Source organism: Euprymna scolopes, chromosome 34 (genome assembly GCF_053919585.1).
Source record: "Euprymna scolopes isolate OS-2025 chromosome 34, ASM5391958v1, whole genome shotgun sequence".
Lineage (NCBI taxonomy): Eukaryota > Metazoa > Mollusca > Cephalopoda > Sepiida > Sepiolidae > Euprymna > Euprymna scolopes.
Window position 1 is genome coordinate 21,414,165 of NC_136515.1, and position 21,296 is coordinate 21,435,460.

The 21,296-nt window shown below is 34.4% G+C and overlaps 1 protein-coding gene across 1 annotated transcript in view; it reads right to left on the reverse strand.

Annotated features, from left to right (window-relative positions):
- Positions 1-21,296, reverse strand: part of LOC145259124 (gem-associated protein 5-like) — an 827,294-nt gene that overhangs the window by 510,828 nt on the left and 295,170 nt on the right. The gene's annotated exons all lie outside the window — the stretch shown is intronic.

Genomic DNA, 21,296 nt, shown 5'->3' on the forward strand with positions numbered 1-21,296 from the left:
TATAAAAATTCTCCATGACTTCTTGCAACATATTTACCGATATTGCCTCAATCTCGTTTGCAATGCATTCTTTGAGAGCCGGAAATGTTCTAGGTGGGTCGCTTTCGAACACTTTCATTTTAAGATAACCCCATAAAAATAGTCACAAGCACTCAAATCGGGTAAATGAGGGGGCCAAGGGATATTTCCATTGCAAGAAATGACACAACCTGGAAATAAAGCATTAACGGCCTCAATGGAAATTCTTGTCGTGACTTGTAGCTCCATCTTGTTGAAAAAGCGTTTGTTCATACACTGTAAAACGGGCAAGTTAAAGAGTGTAAAAGTCATTTATCATCTCAACATAGCACTGAGCATTTACAGTGACTGCATTACCAGCCTTATTTTCGTGCAAAAAAAAAAAAAAAAAAAAAAGGACCTATAATGCCTCTTGCAGACATAGCGCACCACACTGTTATTTTCTTCTCATGAAGCAAACAAGAGTTTCCTCCGCCCCATAACTGAAGTTTTGTTTTAGCTGCGATGCTCACCCATCCACTGCTCCATGCTAACTAACGTCTGAAGGTAAGGTTTACCCTCCCTTCCACAATGCTATCCCCCATTGCTTCTTCATTTAAAACAAAAATGGTAAAAAATGTAGATTCCATTTATGTATAATAAAGTTGTTAAAATCTATTTTTTCAATAACTAATTAATTTTTAAAATTTTCCCGATTCATTGGTGGACCATATATATATAATCATTACTGTAATTATTTTTAATACCTACAAACATTAGTGTTTCATCCTTTCGAGAATCATCAGTACAGGGAGTTACGATTACAGACAGTCAGGAGATTCGAATCCTGACTCAATTAGCAAGAAACAAACCACACGGCCAACGTTAACTGTGAGAAATATATGTCAAGACGACGAGAATGATCTTATGATTATAACATCATGATCTGCGCATGTAAGCTTAAGCGACCGACTTTAATTTCAACTCAGAGTGCTAAACAATAAGAACCGAGTCCTTAAAGGGGCCGACATAATTATTACTATATTTATTTTTAATACCTAAAGATACTAGTGTTTCATCCTTTCGGGAATCATCAGTGCAGGGATTTGTTTTACATAAGCATTAATATGCTCATGAATGAGTAGCGACATTAATGCTTATGTAAAACAAAAAACAAAATGTATATCTTGTCCTACTTCGGTATTGAGCACTCTTTCATTAATCGTGTTAAAATTTCATTGGTTATTTTACCTCTGGAAAATATTAACCTGGAATTTATTTATATATATATATATATATGTATACTAGTCTATCTGTTGGCCCTTAAAGGGTAAGATGAAAAATGTTCAAAATAAAAAGTGATTTTGAGATTATATTGTCTTTCATTTTCTAGAAAAAGCATTTTTTTTTTTGTTACATGATGAGTGAAAAAAAACTCAGGAAGCCGCCAGAGCACTACTGTAAGCATTAATTAAAATTAAGGAGGTCCTACTAAAGCACTACTAAAACCAAGTTTCGACCTCCCCCCTCCTTGAAGAAAACATTTTTTAAGTAAGGCTTGAAAAAAAAAAAAAAATCGTCAGAATCCACAGGAGTGCTACTAAAAGCAGTAAATATGGTTATAAATATGATGATAGTTATATATTGTATATTTCTATTCAAATCTTTGTTTTCAACTCAATGGGGTAAAATTACATTTATTTATAATGAAAAAAAAACACGTTAAAATAAGGTAAAATAAAAAATATTGTTGACCTTGTGTATGCTTTCAATAGCAGCTGTGGCTTTTAATATCAGCCTTAAGACAGGGCAGCCATGAAATAGGTAAGCAGACAATATTTTTTTTTAAACCGGAAGTCACAAACCGGATGAACGGTTTAAATGCCTAAGCAAGCAAGCTGGTCTGAGTTTTATAATTATATGCATACATACCTATAAAATAAAATGGAGGTGGAAGGACCTGGATACTTAACGTTTCGCCCGATTTATGCGGGCTTCTTCAAGAGGGATGGTCATTGACGAGAGAGTCGGAGGATTGGGGCTATATATAATGATGGGGGAGAGCAACGTGTTTCCCCATCATTATATGTAGCCCCAATCCTCCGACTCTCTCGTCAATGACCATCCCTCTTGAAGAAGCCCGCATAAATCGGGCGAAATGTTGAGTATCCTGGTCCTTCCACCTCCATTTTATTTCATATCGTCGGATTTAATCCAGCTCAACAATCATACATACCTATATAAATATATAGTGATTATCACTTCTTGACAGAAGACCATTTTCCCTTTCTTTATTGCAGATTATTTATCGGTTTCCATGTACTTAAAAAACATTTTTTGTTACTTTATTTTATAATATATTTTTATTTAATTGTTTATTTTATTTTATTACTTTGTTTTTTATTTCACACATTTATACATATATACATGTGGAGATGTGATCAAGATGCAGTTTCTATTTTCTGTGGAAATGAAAGTGACTCTTGTTCGCCAATGCTTCTTTTTTTTTTTTTTTTTTTTTTTTTTTTTCTTCAAGTAAATGGGAGTTATCTTCCTTAGATAAACCTTCTCTAAAACAGAAGCACGGATAAAAATTTAGTCGAGTAGAAAGTGGACTTTGGATTTAATTTCAGCAGTCTCGTAATTCTCACATCCCTTATTTTGTCAGACCCTTACCCGATATATTCTAGGATTTATACTAATGATTATTTTGTCATTACTTCCAAAGAAAGTGCTCGTCTGAGCTCCAATCTCTTGTCCTCCCTCGCCAATCTTTCACGATAAATACCCGTCTAGCTGAAACCAGTCAAAAATTTTCCCCACTCTTTAGCTGTGCTAAAACCAAAACGTAGATTCCATGAACAAAGCTTCTTTCTTAGAAGTGCACGCCTGTGGAACTCTTCTGTTTGTCTGTTTCCCATCTGACTACAACCTGGATAATCTTCAAGTCCAACATAAACAAATTCCTGATGAACCGCCCCCTTAAGTAAGACACTTTATCAAATCTCTAACACTAACGATTACGATGATACTATCCCGTTGATTACTGTACACGCAATAACTCTTATCCCTGAGTGGCTTCTGGGCCTTGATAAGTGGTGACTACCTTGTAAAAAGGAAGAAAAAAAAAAGGATAATTCAAATATTTTACCCTGATTCCAATATAATCACCAATTCTGATACCATTACTAATTTGGGGTTAGAGTTAGATGTGAGAAAGTGTCTGGAACAATAGCGCAGATCCCCTTCCCCTCCCTTAACACAATCGATAAAATATGACCACAAGTATTGCAACCAAAAATACCATCAAGTTGTCGATATCTCGAAGTGGGGGTCACACAAGCACTGGCTATTAACGTTATTGATTAGGTATATAAAAAGCAATAGAATTCGATGGAACTAATAATTCTTATAACTTTTCCCTGCAGAAATTACGAACAGGGATTTAAATGATACGAACACAACTGGCAAAAGTATGAATATTAAAATTTATGCAGTTTTTTTTTTTTTTTTTTTTAACATGGAAACGTACAATTGAACATTTTTTGCATTATTATCTAATATATAAAGTCATATCAATGTTTACTTGTGTGTTATAAAACTCGATATGTTCAGAGTTAAAATATCCAAACAAGTTTCAGTCAGGATTACTTTTTTTTTCAAGGAATCTAAAGATGTCTAGCACTTTGCCATAACTCGGCACACTATCGCTAAAGGCAGCCCCCTCCCCCCGCCCGCGACTCCTAGCACACTTTCATTAGAGTCCAAGTTAGACTCCTATCATTTTCTATATAAATAAAACAGATGTATGTATGTGTGCTTATGTGTTAAAATATTTGATCGATAAACTCATAAACTACTGGTTATATAACACTGAAATTTACAGGAAATAGTAAGCATGCACTAAGAATGGCTTATGAATGACGAATAAGATCTAATTTTTTTTTCTTTTGAGAAATCTTAGTAAAAACGTTTGTATATTAGAGAAGAAACGGCTGCAGAGGTAAATAAATATCAATAGGTAAAGATCAAACTTATAAATAATCATATACATACATATATCTATGAAATTGAACGTGTCTGTGTGTCTGTGTACATCTCCCTATGTAATAACTCTCTCAATTTTAAGTCTACAGACTTGAAATTTGATATACAGGGTACTGAGATTTGGGAAAATCTTTGTGATCGGTTTTCGGCCAGAAATTTGGCTGTCAAGGGGTCAAAGTTCAACGATTTGACCTTTGAGAACTCTACCAAACTCCTCTGCCAAGTTTAGGTCTAAATACTTGAAATTTTAGATATAGGTTCCTTGGACATGGATCTAACTTAATAAATTAATTTGAGCCCCAAACACTAAATGTTAAGGGGTCATAATAAGGGTCAAAGTTTAAAAAATTGACTGCTTTTTTTTTTTTCTTTTTCTCAACATACACTTCCAAACACCCGGGCAACACCGGGCTGAAATGCTAGTATGTGTATATATATATATATATATATATATATATATATATGAATGAAAATAATGGAAATAGTATTCTGACAAAATAGAGAACTAAAAAGGAACAAACCGAGTTTTGTGTTTATCAACGTTTCATCTTTATTTTATTTATTCATCCAGAGGAAGTCTCGAAATAAATACAAAACGTTGATGAACACTTAATTCGGTTTGTTCCTTTTTATTTTTCTCTCTCTCTCTCTCTCTCTCTCTCCATATATATATATATATATATATATATATATATATATATATATATATATATATTAGTTATCATTCCAAAAGTAAAAGATGTTTAATTCACACTCAAAAGTTTTTTTTTTTAAATTTCACTGAAATTTTTATGTAGTATGTCTTACATGTACTTTATTGAAGTGGGAGATCAGTAAACAACTCCTCAGAGACAAACGTATGCTCCTAAAAAACTGTTGAAAAGTGTTTTTTTTTGTTTTTTTTTTTTAATTTTCTTTTTTTTTTTTTATCTAGAATGAAACGGGATTTGGAGAAGAAAAAATAAAAGGAAATGGAGATATATAAAGTCTGAAAAAAATTTTTTTTTTTTTAAATCACTTATTGTAATGTTTATAGGCTTCACCCCCACCCCCAAATAATTGTAATCAAAATACGTTGGAAAATGTCTTAAGATGCGCTATATATATATATATATATATATATATATATATATATATATATATATATATATATATATATATATATATATATATATACACACACACAGGCGGCCAAAAATCTAGGACAGTTTAGTTTTTTTTTCAATTTCTCCAGAACATTCGGGGGGGGATTACAACTAAACTTACACACATTTAATATATATCAAAGAAAATAAATAACATTGAAACATCAAAATACTAAAATTGGTGGACACACATTTAATATCTAGTGAACAAGCCTTTATTTTCTATAACTGCAGTGCACTTTTTACTGCAAGATTGAGTGAGATGGCGACATTCATCACGTGAAACTTTCACCCATTCTTCTTTAAGTTTTAGCCATAAATTTTCAGTATTGATAGAGTTCCTTGCACTCACACGGTTCCCCAAAGTAGACCATAGGTTTTCAATGGGGTTTAGGTCCGGACTTTGAGGAGGTCAATACAAAACATCCACATTTTCCTCGTTCAAAAATTCCATTACATGCTTAGCCTTGTGGCAGGGGGCTTTATCCTTTTTTTTTTTTTTACATGGGGGTCACCACTTATCAAGGCCTGAAGGCCACTCAGGGATAAGGGTTATTGCATGTACAGTAATCAATGAGATAGTATTGCAGTACTCATTAGTATTGGGGGTGTTGATAGAGTGTCTTACTTAAGGGGGCGGTTTGTCGGGAGTTTGTTTATGTTGGACTTGAACACGTCCAAGTTGTAGTCTGCATGAAAATAGGTTTTTCACACTAAGAATTCTGAAGTATTAGGATGACATGATCTCTCAACAAGTTCTTGTATATTGTTCTATTAACTCTTGGATTTAGACGGACTAGATCAGTCGTTCCTTCCCAAGAAATCATTCCAAACACTATGCTACCCCCACCAAACTTAAGTTTTCTTTATGCATTTTTTATTAAATCTTTCGCTAGCAAACCTTCTTATAAATTTCTTCCCATCAGATCCGTATAAATTAAACTTACTTTCATCAGAAAAAAATACATTTCGCCACTGATCATCTGTCCACAACATTTGCTCTTGAGCAAAGATTAATCTGAGTTTCTTGTTCTTCTTGTTTATCAACGGTTTCTTAGCTGGTGATTTCACAAACAGACTAATTTCAATCAGGCGTCTTGATACTGTTTCACGAGATACTTTGATGTCATGATAGGCATGATGTAGTTCACTAGAAATGCTGGCAGCTGTCTGAAACATATCGTTCAGTGCCATCATCTTAATCAATTGATCTTGTCTATAAGTTATTCGAGGTCTGCCATTTTTCTTTGGTGGGAGAATTTTCCCAGTATTCTTGAAATTCTTTATAACTCTCCCAATGATACTTTTCAACAGCTATCTTCCGTATTGAATGGTTTTCCCCATGAAATTTAATAATTGATTTTTTTGACGGAAGCATCAATTTTAGGCATCATAATGATGGTGAGACCGGCTGCAATGACTACAAAGTGATGTAATCGACTTATTTGTCATTTTCGTACTTAGAAAAGTGGAAAAACTGATAACACAGACCACAATAAATTATTTTCTTTGCTTTGTCCCGCGGTTTTGACCACTTTAATTTCAAAGATAAGGATTGAAATGTTCATAACTTTTTTTTCTATCCTTTATAATGAAGCGTAATTAATACAGTGTATCAACATAAGAGATATGTTAAATATGTGGTCTGGAGAAATTGAAAATAAAACTAAACTATCCCAGATTTTTGCCCGCTAGTGTGTGTGTGTGTGTGTATGTATGTGTATATATATATATATATATATATATATATATATATATATATATATATATATTGCACCACATCAAAGAAGAAATATTTGTACAGATAATTGTAACATTAGAAGATGATCTCTTATATATTATGCATGTTTGTGTTTAAGCTATCAGAACATTCCAAGACATTTCAATGGGTTACATTTTTCTAAAATACAACATCAAAATTTCCTTCAATTTCATCTGAGGTCACTAGGTGTAATTATTTGTTAGGTCTATGCAACAACTTAAATATATTAGAACATAAAGAAATGAAATTAATAAGATAAGAAGAATATAATAAGACATAAGAAAAAAAAATATTTTTCATCAAACATGAATAAAGTTAAACAAAATATCTCAATGAGAAATTAAAGAAGAAAGGGTTAAAATATTTTAATAAATATTTTTATTGGTATTTTTATAATTTAACATTTATATATCTACTAGCATTTCAGCCGGCGTTGCCCGGGTGTTTGGAGGTGTATGTTGAGCAAAAAAAAAAGTGGTCAATTTTTTTTTAACTTTGACCCCTATTATGACCTCTTAACATTTGTTTTGAGCTCAAATCAAGTTATTAAGTTAGATCCATGTCCAAGGAATCTATATCTAAAATTTCAAGTGTTTAGACCCAAAATTGTCCGAGGAGTTTGGTAGAGTTCTCAAAGGTCAAATCATTGAACTTTAATCCCTTAACAGCCAAATTTCAAATTGACAGAGTTATTGCGTAGGGAAATACAGACACATTTACTTTTATAGATATACTACCATTTCAGCCCGGTGTAGCCCGGGTGTTTAGGTGTGTCTGTTGAGAAAAAAAAAGCGGTAATAGGAAGGCAGGCTCGAACCTGTACGGTGAAGGAGGAAAAGAACGGGGAAAAAACCTGCGTCTATGCTGTTACGACCGCTGCCAAACCGGAAGTGACATTTTTAAAAATTAAGGCTAGACAATCGAAAGGAGAGGATGACTTTCAAAAATATCGGCGAAAAAAGCGACCCCCCCCCCGTAGAAAAGTTCCCAGTTGAAGGTGAAAAGTTTCCAGTTGAAGCCAATTTATCTGTCGTCTGAAAGGTCGGACTTTAAAACGATACTGATCTTATAAAAAATCCGTTGCCTCTGTCAAAAGTTTTAGGCAGACATGCAAACATACATACATACATTTATATATTAGTAACAAAATTTTCAACCCAAACCGATTAAAAAGCTTGCCCTATCTCTGAATACCCTTTATGTAAAATTTCAAATGTTTAGACCAGAAATTGTCTGAGTAATTTGGTAGAGATCGCAGAGGTCAATTTTTTTAAACTTTGAACCCTATTATGACCCCTTTAGATTTATTGTTTGGGGCTCAAATCAAGTTATTAAGTTAGATCAATGTCCAAGTGATCTATATCTAAAGTTTCAAGTGTTTAGACCCAAAATTGTCGGAGGAGTTTGGTAGAGTTTTCAAAGGTCAAATCGTTGAACTTTGACCTCTTAACAGCCAAATTTCTGTCCGAAAACTGATCACAAAAATTTTCCCAAATCTCAGTACCCTATATATCAAATTTCGAGTCTGTAGACTTAAAATTGAGAGAGTTATTGCGTAGGGAATGTACACACACACAGATACACAGACACATTCACTTTTATAGATATATAGATAAAGTGAAATTGTCTGCGCGTGTCTTTCTGTGTACATTTCCCTACCAAATTACTCTGTCAATTTTTAGTCTACAGACTCAAGATTTGACATAAGGGGTATTGAGATTTGGGAAAATCTTTTTAATCGGTTTTCAGCCAGAAATTTGGCTGGCAAAGAGCCAAATTTCAACTATTTGACCGTTGAAAACTTTACCAAACTTCTCCGCCAATTTTGGGTCTAAACACTTGAAATTTAAGATATCGGTTACCTGGACAGGAGTCAAACTTTTTAATATATATATATATATATATATATATATATATATATATATATATATATATATATATATATATATATATACACACTTATGCACATAAAGTTATAAACAGTACATAGAGCCCGAGCAAAGTTGGGATGAACTGCTAGTAAATAAAAACAAAATTATTATTAAACTAGCAGGGGAGCCCGGCGTTGCCTGGGTATATGTAGGTGCTTTAAAAAATAAATAAATAAAGGGCAGAAACCGTAATACGAAGGAAGAAAAGGTAAAAAAAAAAAAAAAAAAAAAAAGTGGCTAATTAAATTTTGGCCGGGTGATGAAAAACTAAAGCGAGAGAGAGAGAGAGAGAGAGAGAGAGAGAGAGAGAGAGAGAGAGAGAGAGAGAGAAAGAGAAAGAGAGAGTGAGAGAGAGAGAGAGAAAGAGAGGGAGGGAGAGAGAGAGAGAGAGAGGGAGAGAGAGAGAGAGAGCGAGAGAGAGTGAGAGAGAGAGAGAGAGAGAGTGAGAGAGAGAGAGAGAGCGAGAGATCTTTGCCATTTTACAGTTACAGGATTTACATTTTCAGGTAAACAAATTCATTTTTTCAAGTTAAACTCGTGCAAGGATCTTTATTAATTTTTTTCTTTCCAAAATAGGACTTTGAACAGGTTCATTCTAAGGTCACTAGGAGCAATTATCGGTTGAATCCATAAAATAATTGAAATACATTATAACTTCAAGTAACAAAATTCTTTCTTTTTTTTTTATCGTTGATTTTCTTCTTTCAGAAAACAGAAATAAAATGAAACAAAGAATATTTCGGTGAAGAATATACAAAGAAATAATGATTTTTTAAAAAGTTTTAAAATAAAAGTAAATAAAAAACGAATACGTTTCGATTGGTTAAACACATTTACAGATGTCTGTAAGAAACACGACAAGTATTTTATTATAAACTAGCCTGGATGCCCGGCATTGCCCGGGTGTTTAGAGGTGTGTCTTGAGCAAAAAAAAAATAGTGGTAGTAAGTAGGAAAGCTCGAACCCGTACCGGGAAGGAGGGAAAAAAAATGAAAAACGTGACATCTTTTCCGTTGTGTCCATTGCCAAATCGGAAGTGGCGAATGATTAAATTAAGGCTAGTCAATCGAAAAGAGGGGAAGACTTTCAAAAATATTTGGCGAAGAAAGCGATTCCTCTCTGTAGAAAAGTGCCCAGTTGAGGATGACGGAATTTATGTTTTTAGCCAAGTTTTTGATATTTGTCATCCGGAAGGTCGAGCTTCAAAACGATACAGATCTCATGAAAATCCATCCCCTCTGTCAAGAGTAATTCTTTTAGTGGATCGTTATTAAAAAGAGAAAAATAAAATATAATTCAATTTAATCCTTTTGGAAAAATACTTTAACTGGGCCAGAATTATTTTCATGCAGACGGCATCTTTAAAAAGATTAACTAACTCTGTATACGTCAATACAGAGTTATTTCCCTATGTTCTGAATCAAAATAATATTCAGAAAAGAAACGATATTGTTTATAAAAGCGAATTGCAATTAGAAACACTCCCAAGAAATGCTGGATAGGTATAACTAATATATAAAGTCAGTCTCTTTTATTTCTTTGGCAACAATAATTTTCTTGTTATAAAATCAATATTTGATTCTGGTTGGCCAATTCTTTTAGTAGATCGTTGGAGCATGTTATTAAGAACAATAAAATGTAATTTGATTTAATTAAAAAAAAAAAATCTGAATTGCAAGTAGGAACACTGGGAAGTATATTAAGTCTCTTTCTCGACTTTTATCATCCGTAGCTTTCCTTCTATAAAATTAGTGTTTGATTTTGATTTGCCAGTTCTTTTAGTGGATCGTTGGAGCATGTTATTAAGAACAATAAAATGTAATTTGATTCAATTTAGGTCTCTTTATTGTTCTTTATCATCGATAGACTTCTTCCTATAAAGTCAATAATTATAGCTAAGACTATTATGGTTGTACAGAAGTTTTGTTACCTTGATGATACTGTTAAGAATGAATAGAAAAAGTTCAGGAAACTCCTTCCATTATTAACTAGCAGAGTGTTACCAATTTCCACTAAGGGAAGAATTCATAAGGCATGTGCATGCCTATGTACAGACGTGAAATCTGACCAGTGAGGGTTGAAGACATGTGTTGCATGGAGAGAAATGTTATGAGACTGATATAATGGATAGGCTTAGTTCTGATAACCTCAGTGAAAGATTAAAAATTTTATTACAAACACTTGCTTATTTTAAATAAGAAGGTACTAGAACACATATCAGCCGGGCAAAATCGGATAGACAGTACCATATATTATTTATGAAATTTTGATTTCAAGAGGACAGGCCTGTTTTTCAAGATTCTGTAAATTGTTCTGTTTTGTTTCCAATTGGACAGTATAGAGAAATGTGTGCAGAAGAGTAGACTTTTATAGTATGGTTGCATGGATGAGAGTTCCTGGATTAGTATATGTAGAACAGTTGAGGTAGGAGGTTCAGTTTACAGGGAACTTCTGTCATGATTGGCCACTGTTGTCTACCAGAAATGTGTATGTAGTGTGAAACTTAGCCTAAAATGGGTTGAGGACATGTGTTGCATGGATAGAAATGATAAAAGAATGATATGATGAATCTTAAAGGATAAGCTGATGACCTCAGACAAAGATTAAATCTGGGCAGTGTAAGGAGATGTCTGCAGAACAGGAGACTTCGATGGTATGGCCACATTGAAAGAATGAGTGAGAGTTCTTGGGTTCATAGATATGGCAGAGGGAAGTCATTGTAAACATGGAAAAACTGAAGACAAATTTTGAGAAAAAGACTTGAGAATGACTTGGTCAGAGATAGCTAGTTTGGATGCCAATTTCCAAGAGCTGTCAACCACATGCCAGCATGTAAAACGGATGTGAAACTGAATATGATTTTGATGGAATTCAAATGCGAATAGAGGAATTATATATACATTAATTTATGTAGACATTAAACTGATGATACAAGTTGCCTTCAATAAGTTTCCAGACTTTTTTTGTTGAGGTACTTTTATTGATAGTACACACATGGACCTCTACTACCCTTTGAAGTAATCTTCTCTGGCTGCAATGCACTTGTTGTACCACCCCAACAACTTCTTTGTGGAAGTCCTCTTATGTGAACATGTCAATGACCCTCCTCACAGTTTCTTTCATCTTCCCAATTGTCTCATAATGACGACAGCCTCTAAGGTTTTCCTTGAGCTTAAGGAACAAACAAACATAACAGGGAGCAAGGTCTGAACTATATGGAGTATGAGAAATTGTTTTCATGCCCATCTTGAACCCAGTGCACGTAGATCATGCTTGTGCTGTTAAAAAAACAAAACCCCCCCCAAAAACTGATCATCATAAGTTTCTGCATGGATTTGCTCTGCCGTCTGGCCTTCTTGAGTCTGGGAGAGTCAGCATGCTTCCACTGGGAACTCTGTATCTTGGTCGTTGGGTCATAGCAGTAGATCCAGCTTCAAGAACTGCAGGATCTGAATTGACCAGCTTAACCTGGAGACTTACTGAAGGCACCTCATATGTTCTTAGTGAAGAATAATCTTGATTTTAAATCAAAAGAGACGGTGATGTTTCGGAATTTTTTAGATGAGGATGGTTATTCGTATTATTTAGATTCATCGAACTACTGTTCCCATCTTGTGTAATTTTCACAACGTTTTCGTCGATGTAACCTCCAACCTTCTTCAAGTTTATCTTTAAAAGAAGGATTGCATATGTTATAAAAAAAATAATTATATCAATATATTTTTAAAATGTGATTTAAATTCCTTGGGATACTAAGTTCAACATATCATGCAGACTTAGCAGTCGCATAGCTGATTTACCACTGGAAAATTCACAAATACAAAAACTATATAACAGTGAAGATAAAAAACACGAAAAAAACTAACTTAAATTTTTAAATAAAAAATGGGAATCATCAGCTGTTTACCAATGAGAATGTTTGGAGATTTAAAAACAGGACAGCTGGTAAATACATCTCTCTTCAGTAGAAAATACCAATTCACCAATAAAAGAAAAAAAAAATGTACGCACAATCCAGTAATAAAAATACATACATATATAGGTAAATAAAAAAACTAATAAGTAGAATAATACTATTTAAATTTTACTCTGAAGAACTATTCTGAAATATATGTATACATATATTGTGAAAGATTCACGAGTTTGACAAAATACACCCAAAGGTCAGAGGTTAACTCAGCTGAAGCATTGTGGAAATAACACGCAAGATAAAAACAGCAGCCTGAAGAATCCAAATAATACAAAAGCAATAAATGTTGAAAGTGTGTTTTTCTTGACATTTTAATGTTTTAAAAGTCACTACATTATTATACGCAGCCATTAGCCTTTTATTCTTTCCTAGCTGTCTATATCCTGTGCTGACCTGCAAAAAAATCATTAAAATAAGGTGTCAAATGTACTATAACACTGGTGTAATACCGCATTCATTTAACCCCGATTAATGCAATGCATCATGGCCGTTAGTGATTAAACATTGAATCCAAGTTACTATTAGTGTTATGTTGTCCGCGGACCAACACATGGTGTGTGCAGTTTCATTTGCAAAGGAGACCAAGACAAAGAATAGGATATAACGGATTTGCTTTTTGGTTCCATAGCAACAACATTTATTTCTTCATTAGTACAGCGGTGACGTAAGCCACATGATCTCGAACGTCCCCCAAGTCTCTCCCGAGATCTCGAACGTCCCCCACGTCTCTCCCGAGATATCAAACGTCCCCCACGTCTCTCCCGAGATATCAAACGTCCCCCACGTCTCTCTCGAGATCTTGAACGTCCTCCATGTCTTTCCTGAGATCTTGAACATTCTCTACAACTTTATTTCTAAATTAAAAATGGCGTAATGTAAACATTATTAGGAATTTACTGCTCCTCTACCAATTTTCAGATTTTAATCATGTCAAAATGCAGTTTATTTCCTTTTGATGGATAGATTGATGCTATTTCTTCTGATGAGTTAAGGGCAAAATAGATTCACTAATTTATATAATAACTAAGTGATTTATTTTGTGTTATGAAACAGATACTGTCAACAATTGTCAATGTCAATTGAATTAAAGGAATAAATTATAAGATGGTCAACATCATGAACTTTGAAATATAGACTTTTGTCATTCATTCACTATATATATATATATATATATATATATATATATATATATATATATATATATATATAGACAAGGTCAAAGGTATTCAAGAGTAATTTCTAATGAATTTTGAGGATTGTTTTTTTTTGTTTTTTGTTTTTCTGTGGAAAGCCACCATTTATTAGGTCGCCTGGCAAGTTCTGGTTTTAACCAACCATTTGTTTGAAACATTAGCATGTCCAGTGTTCCAACCATTTAAATTTGTTTATATATATATATATATATATTCTATAATATAAAGCTGAATGTCTGTGTGTGTGTGTCTGGTCACGAATAGGCTCCTATATGGTTGACTATTTTAAAAAACTGATTACATATAATGATAGAAGATGTATCAAGACACAGGAATGGGTATGTTTGATCTGGCAGAATGGTGGTTCATTAAAATTGTGGGGTCTTCGTTCGCGTCTGGTCCACAAAGTATGGAAATAAAAAATTTAAAAATTAAAAAAAACCGTTGACAAGTGTTTTTGATATAGATGTATATAAGAATACTTTGATAAGTATGTTTTAACTTAAATAGGGATGGTATAATAAAATTGTGGGGTCTGCGTTCGTGCCTGGCCTCCATAGAATGGAAATAGGCACAAACTTTAATAAAGACATTTCATATCTATGTGCGTAAGTATACTTTGATAATTATAATTCAGTTTGAAGAAATATGGTATAATAAAATTATGGGGTGTTCATTCGCACCTGACCTCCATAGAATGGAAATATGTCACAAAGTTTAATAAGGTTTTTTAATATAGATTCACAGAATATTGTGATAAGTGTTTCAGTGTGAACAGGTATGGTATAATAAATTATGAGGGTTTACCAATTATATTTTTACTTTCATCATATTTTGCTTTGGTTTTGATAACCCCAAATTCGAAGCTATCTCATTACAACCCTTCCTTTTCATAACCTATCATACTTTCATAAATCAGAGTCCATTTTCTGTAGGCTATTTTTGAACCCAGTCAACGAGGGTACTTTTGCTAGTGTGTATATGATGAGTGGACGATTTTGTTCCCAAATTCATGTCAGATACACTGGATAAGTCAGAGGTGTTTGTTATTTACTTTCTTGCTTCCCCTTACCACTTGAAATGGTTTCTTTGAAGAGGGAGGACTAGAAAAAAAAAGCATGTGTTTTACTTTCTGTTGCATAATTGTATGAAAGTACATATATATTGTGTTTAGGCAGGCCTTCTATAATATTAATCTAACCTGTCTGTTTAAATGTTTGTATGTCTGCCTAAAATTTTCAACAGAGGCGACAGATTTTCACGAGATAGGTATTGTGTTGAGGCTCGACTCTTCAGATGACAAATATTGAAAAATTGGCTAAAAGCATTAATTCCTTCACCCTAAAATGGGAACTTTTCTACAGGGAGGGGTCGCTTTTTTTGCCGATATTTTCGAAAGTCATCCTCTCTTTTCGATTGACTAGCCTTAATTTAAACCTTTGCCACTTCCAGTTTGGCGATGTACACAACGGCAAAGACGTCACATTTTTTTTTCACGTTCTTTTCCTCCTTCGCAGTACCTGCCTACTACCACTGTTTTTTTTTTGTTTTGTTTTGTTTTGTTTTTGCTCAACACACACCTCCAAACACCCAGGAAATGCCGGGCACCCAGGCTAGTTTATATATATAAGGAGAGATATGACTATGAAGACATTTTGTAATGGAATTTGTGTCTTTGCAACTAAATATATTGATTTTTTTCTAACAGCTTGTCTCCTTCAGCCATTGCCTGTAACAAAATGGTTTCTCATAGATTTATATGATGAGAAAACTAATCTCCTGTGATTGATAGCTTCAAGAGTCGAAATATTGCCGCCATATCATATGAAGGAAAACTAAGCAAAAGATTAATAAACGCAGCATCAATATATTGTCCTGAAATTACTACTACTTAACTTATTTAACTGATGTCCTTCCCAAAGAGATCTTATATACGCCACATTTGATGATATCTGTTTACTTATTCGAATTGAAAGCATCTTACCTTTTCGGCGTACCCACACAAAACCGTCATTGTAGGTTATTGCTGAATTTCTAACTCTGTTTTTTTCTTTGGGCAGAGGCATACCATTATGCAGTATACAAAAAACTTTTTTTGACATTCTCAGTTATCCATTTCCCTTCTTTCTTTTTTATTCGTCTTCTGCATTCCCAATTGTATTATCTTTATAATGAAACCAATTTTAATATATATTATTATTACTTTCCTTCGCATTTTTGTTTCCACTTTTCTAAACAAAATAATTATATTCACAGACGCTTTAGCTGCCTTAAAAGCACTAAAAAAAAAAAAAAATGATTGAACCCTTAACCATTAACAAAATACTTCAAATCTAAAATAACAAAGAAATAATCCTGTGTTGGATACCAAGACATATCAGGGTAAATGCAAATGAGAGCTGACCAAAAAGCAAAAACAGCTGCAAAGGGAAAAATTGCTAACAGAAAAATACCACAGATTACAAACCTCAAATTTAGGGAGGAAAAAAATAAAGATTACCAACAAATGGTAAGAGGAATCGAAATCAATGTGCAAACAATAAACAAAAAAAATATTTAACCAATCATTAGAGAATAGCGTACTCAAAACAATTTAACAGAAAAAAGTTATATTAAATCGATTATACATAGGCCACAGAAATCTGAACAAAACCGGTAAATCTTCCGTTTTTTAAGATTTCTTCCTGTGTTTAATTTGTTTTTGTTTTTTCATATACATTTTTTTATGGTGTATTGTGTATTTTATCCTCAAAAATAGATCAAAATGAAAATTTTTTTTTTATATGGAGGTCACCACTTATCAAGGCCTGAAGGCCACTCAGGGATAAGGGTTATTGCATGTACAGTAATCAATGAGATAGTATTGTAGTAATCATTAGTATTGGGGGTTTTGATAGAGTGTCTTACTTAAGGGGGCGGTTTGTCAGGAGTTTGTTTATGTTGGACTTGAAGACGTCCAAGTTATAGTCAGGTGGGAAATAGGCAAGCGGCAGAGAGTTCCACTGGCGTGCAGTTCTAAGAAAGAAGCTTTGCTCATGGAATCTACGTTTGGATTTAGGCACAGATAAAGAGTGGGGAAAATTATTGACAGTAGTTTCAGCCAGACGGGTGTTTCTCGTGAAAGATTTGCGAGGGGGGACGAGGGATTGGAGCTCAGATGAGCACCTGCCATGGAAATAACGATAAAACAAAGACAGGCTCGCAAAGTCTCTTCTGTGGGAGAGAGGTTGCAGGGAAGAGAAAAGGGCATCCCCACTAAACCACAAAGTCTATCTTGTACTCTGTCAAGGTAGGATAGCAGCTCCTGCCCAGATGTGGCAACAGTACTCCATCCTTGGACGTACTTCGCTTTTATACAGATAGAGAATTGCATTAGTAGTGAGATATCTTCTGGAGCAATAGAAGGATCCCACCATTTTCCCAGCGTCCCTGACAACAGATTTGATTGAAGTATTCCATTTCAGATCAGGAGTAAAGGTCAAACCCAGAAGCTTGTCAAAACATGGAGCCTCTCCAAGATGAGAGCCATCCGTTTCAATTGATGTCAGATGAGGATCAGAGTGTTTATGATGTAAAGATAGAAGCTTGGTTTTGGATGCATTAAAGGTAACCAGCCACCTCTTCCCCCATTGTACCACACGCTCAGGATCAGAGGAGAGAGAATTAGAGAGAACTTTGTCATTTACGGTCTTTGATGTGTTGCCATAGATAGTCGTGTCATCAGCAGAGATATCAACGAATGATTTAAGTATGTGTTTTGGGAGATCATTGATGTAGATCAGGAAGAGAGTTGGGCCCAGGATCGACCCCTGGGGGACTCCAGCATTAATACTGTGGGCCTCTGATTTCTGCCCATCAACCACTACTCTTATGAACCTATCAGAGAGAAATGATTTAATGATAGAGAAAACATTTCCAGTAATACCGCAGCTGGAAATCTTGTGAAGTAGGCCCTTATGCCATACCTTATCGAAGGCCTTTAATATGTCAAGAGCAATTGCCCTGGAAAGGAAACCTTTATCAAGAGATTCACTAATCCTATGTGATATAACTGTTAGCACATCTGCTGTAGATCTTGCAGAGCGGAAACCATATTGTGTGTCACTAAGTAGGTTGTTTCTGTTGAGGTAGTTGACTATTTTACTTATATCTAAAATATCTAACACACTTGTACCTTTTTATGTTACATTTTCATCTCAAACAAGGCATAGTGCCACTTTGATGTCAGGGGATACTATGTAGGGAGTTGAGCAACAAGATGGTTTGTTCACGTAAGGGAGTTGAGCAGCAAGATTGGTTTGTTCACATAATGTTGACAGTTTTCTAGCATGCTTTTCTCAATTTTAGATGCATGATACTAGCAGGATTTTAATTGAAATGATTTCTCATCTAGTAATATGTGAGAAAAACAACGCAAAGCTATTTTTAATGCCTAAACAGACTTTCTTTCTCACATTTTTCTGTGACTGCAATCTTTATAAATTGCTATAATATTTATAAAAAAAAAAATTTGAACATAATAGATTCCAGGTAACGCCGGGTCGATGCAGCTAGTTAGCTTTAAATTAGCAACATTTTCTAATAGAATTCAATCTGTCTCTTAGAAACAGAAATGAACGCGATGATCGCTTTTTTTTTTTTTTTTTTTTTAGAAATTGTGTCTCTCGTGCATTGCACTTAAAGCCGCAGTATGCAAATTTGGGGTGGGGTCAGAGGTCATTTGTACAACTGTTTGCAAATCTATTGTGTGTATATCTGTTAAGGTTGCCCCCCCCCATCTTGACATACGACACTTGTTTTGTTGTGCTAAATCTTTATTTATTTATTCACTTCGTTTTTTCTAAAGATTTCTATTGTCGTTATCAGCAGTTATATTTGTACTACGTTTCTTTCTCAGCCATTGCACTTAAAGCAGTTGCCCTCGATACAACGTGAAACTACATTTAATGTGATGATGAAATCATGCTTTTTTTTCTTGCTTCTGATTATCTACGAGTTATTGCAATTTGTTAACTTTTATCATCTATCTATATATATAAAAGCGAAAATGTGTGTATGTGTGCATTTTTCCTGTATGTCCGCCAAAGGCGTTTATCCAGCTGCTTCTCAGCTTGCTCGTTCATTCTTATAACTTTTTATATGCTACCTAGATTATAATATGTACCAATTACGAAAGGGGGTGGTGTGTATCTTTTATTTAGGCGACTTTTACACGTTATTTTCGCAATATTTTTTAATCTCTGTGTGTTTCTTTGGCTTTGTCGTATATAAGCGAAACTGAACCGTAGCAAAATTATTCTCCCTGGCACTCATGCTCAGGATGTCCAGAAAGCAACAAAGTTTGATCAATGCGGCCAAAATTTGTCATATCATACAATTGCTATTCATTACGACACTCTCCTTTAAATGGGGAGCTGGTTTTCCCAAACATCTTGGGGGAAGCAAACAACATACGCAAAAACTGGCTTGCAGCCAAAGTTAAATGCGTTTAATTCCCTATGGTGTGGTGGTTGACCTCATTTAATTGACGCACCTGTCACATCACTTTTTAATCATTTCATTTCACACATTTTCAGTTCTCTGCCAGCGTAGCGTGGCGGTAAGTAATCAGCCTATTAACCTCAAGGGTTCGGGTTCGAGCTTACCTACCTACCAAAATTTTTTTTCTTTTACACCTCCAAACACCCGGGCAACGCCAGATACCCCCGCTAATTTATAATATAAATCTCACCTGTCTGTTTAAATGTTTGTATGTATGTTTGTATATCTGTCTAAAACTTTTGACAAAACATTAATTCCTTCATCCTCAATTGGGCGCTTTTCTACAGGGAGGGGGGGGTCACTTTTTTCGCTGATATTTTCGAAAGTCATTCCCTCTTTTCAATTGACTAAACTTAATTTAAACCTTCGCCATTTCCGGTTTGGAGATGAACGCAACGGCAAAGACGTCACATTTTTTTTCACATTCTTTTCCTCTTTTGCGGTACGGGTTCAAGCCTGCCTGCCTACTACCACTTATTTATTTTTTTGCTCAACACACACCTCTAAACACTCAGGCAATGCAGGGCACCCAGGCTAATTCATCAGAAAATGTAAAATTGTTGTTGTTTAAAATCTAAAGGAGAACTAAATGTTACCCACCGTAATAATAAGAAAGAAAACTTAAATTGTTTTTTGTTATTCTATTTGGATTGATTGAACTTTAGAATTTTGTATAAGCAATATCACCTGAAGAGGTCTTTAGTTACTTGTAACTGACAGATTTGGCAACAGCTTGTATGCATTCATTTCATTTCATGTTGCCTGAGAATGTCCGACCTAAGAATTTAAACGTCGGATTTTCAGGAAGAGTGCTATCCGCCATAATAAATGTCTGCTAGTGAAATCAGAGAGATAATTAAAAAAAAGTGTAAATTTTAACAAAGTGCCCTAGCGTATTATAAACAACCATCCCCCATGTTAAGAACGGCTTTCGGAATAACCCCCCACCTCGAAAGCCATTCTTAACATGGGGAAGTTGGGGGTGTTTATTCTGAAAGCTGTTCTTAACATGGGGTGGTTGAGGATGTTTATACTATGGTGGGGCAGGTCGTAAAAAATACCAAAAAAACTTTCTTCTTTAGCAAAAATGATTGCCATTGCCAGATAAATATTATGGAGTAACAATACTCCACATGTGGCTTTCTAGAGATATAGCATACTGGCAGGTGTAAGTAGTTTTCTAGCATGGTAAAGGGAGCCCACCTCATTTGCAGCAAACTTGACTATGTCTTCTATGCATTTGTTTCAGGTCATGTTACGTGTGAATGTTAAGCAGAACAGAGGAATAATGTGAAAGTCAAAGGCAGGCTTAAATTTAATGACCACAGAGGAAAATTAAATCAGGACAGTAATAAGGAAATGTGTGCTTTGTTGGTATGGTCACATTGAAAGAACAGATGAGAGTTCTTCAGTTTTATGTAGAACAGTTGAGGTAACGGGTTCAGTTCACATGGGAAGGAAGTGATAAGGAGGGACTTAAGAGAAAGAGTGGGTGGATAAAAAGCTGTCCAGAGATAGGTTAATTTGGAAGTCACTTTATAAAAGCCGTCCAACACATGCCAGGACATTAAACCAAATGATTATGATAATATATATTTGTAAGTCGTCCTTTTTAGTTTTTACTAGAGAGGGGGGGGGTCTCAGCATGGCCTGGGTGTAAAATAAAAAAAAACATTTGGTAGGGAAGTAGGCTTGAACACAAAGCCTTGA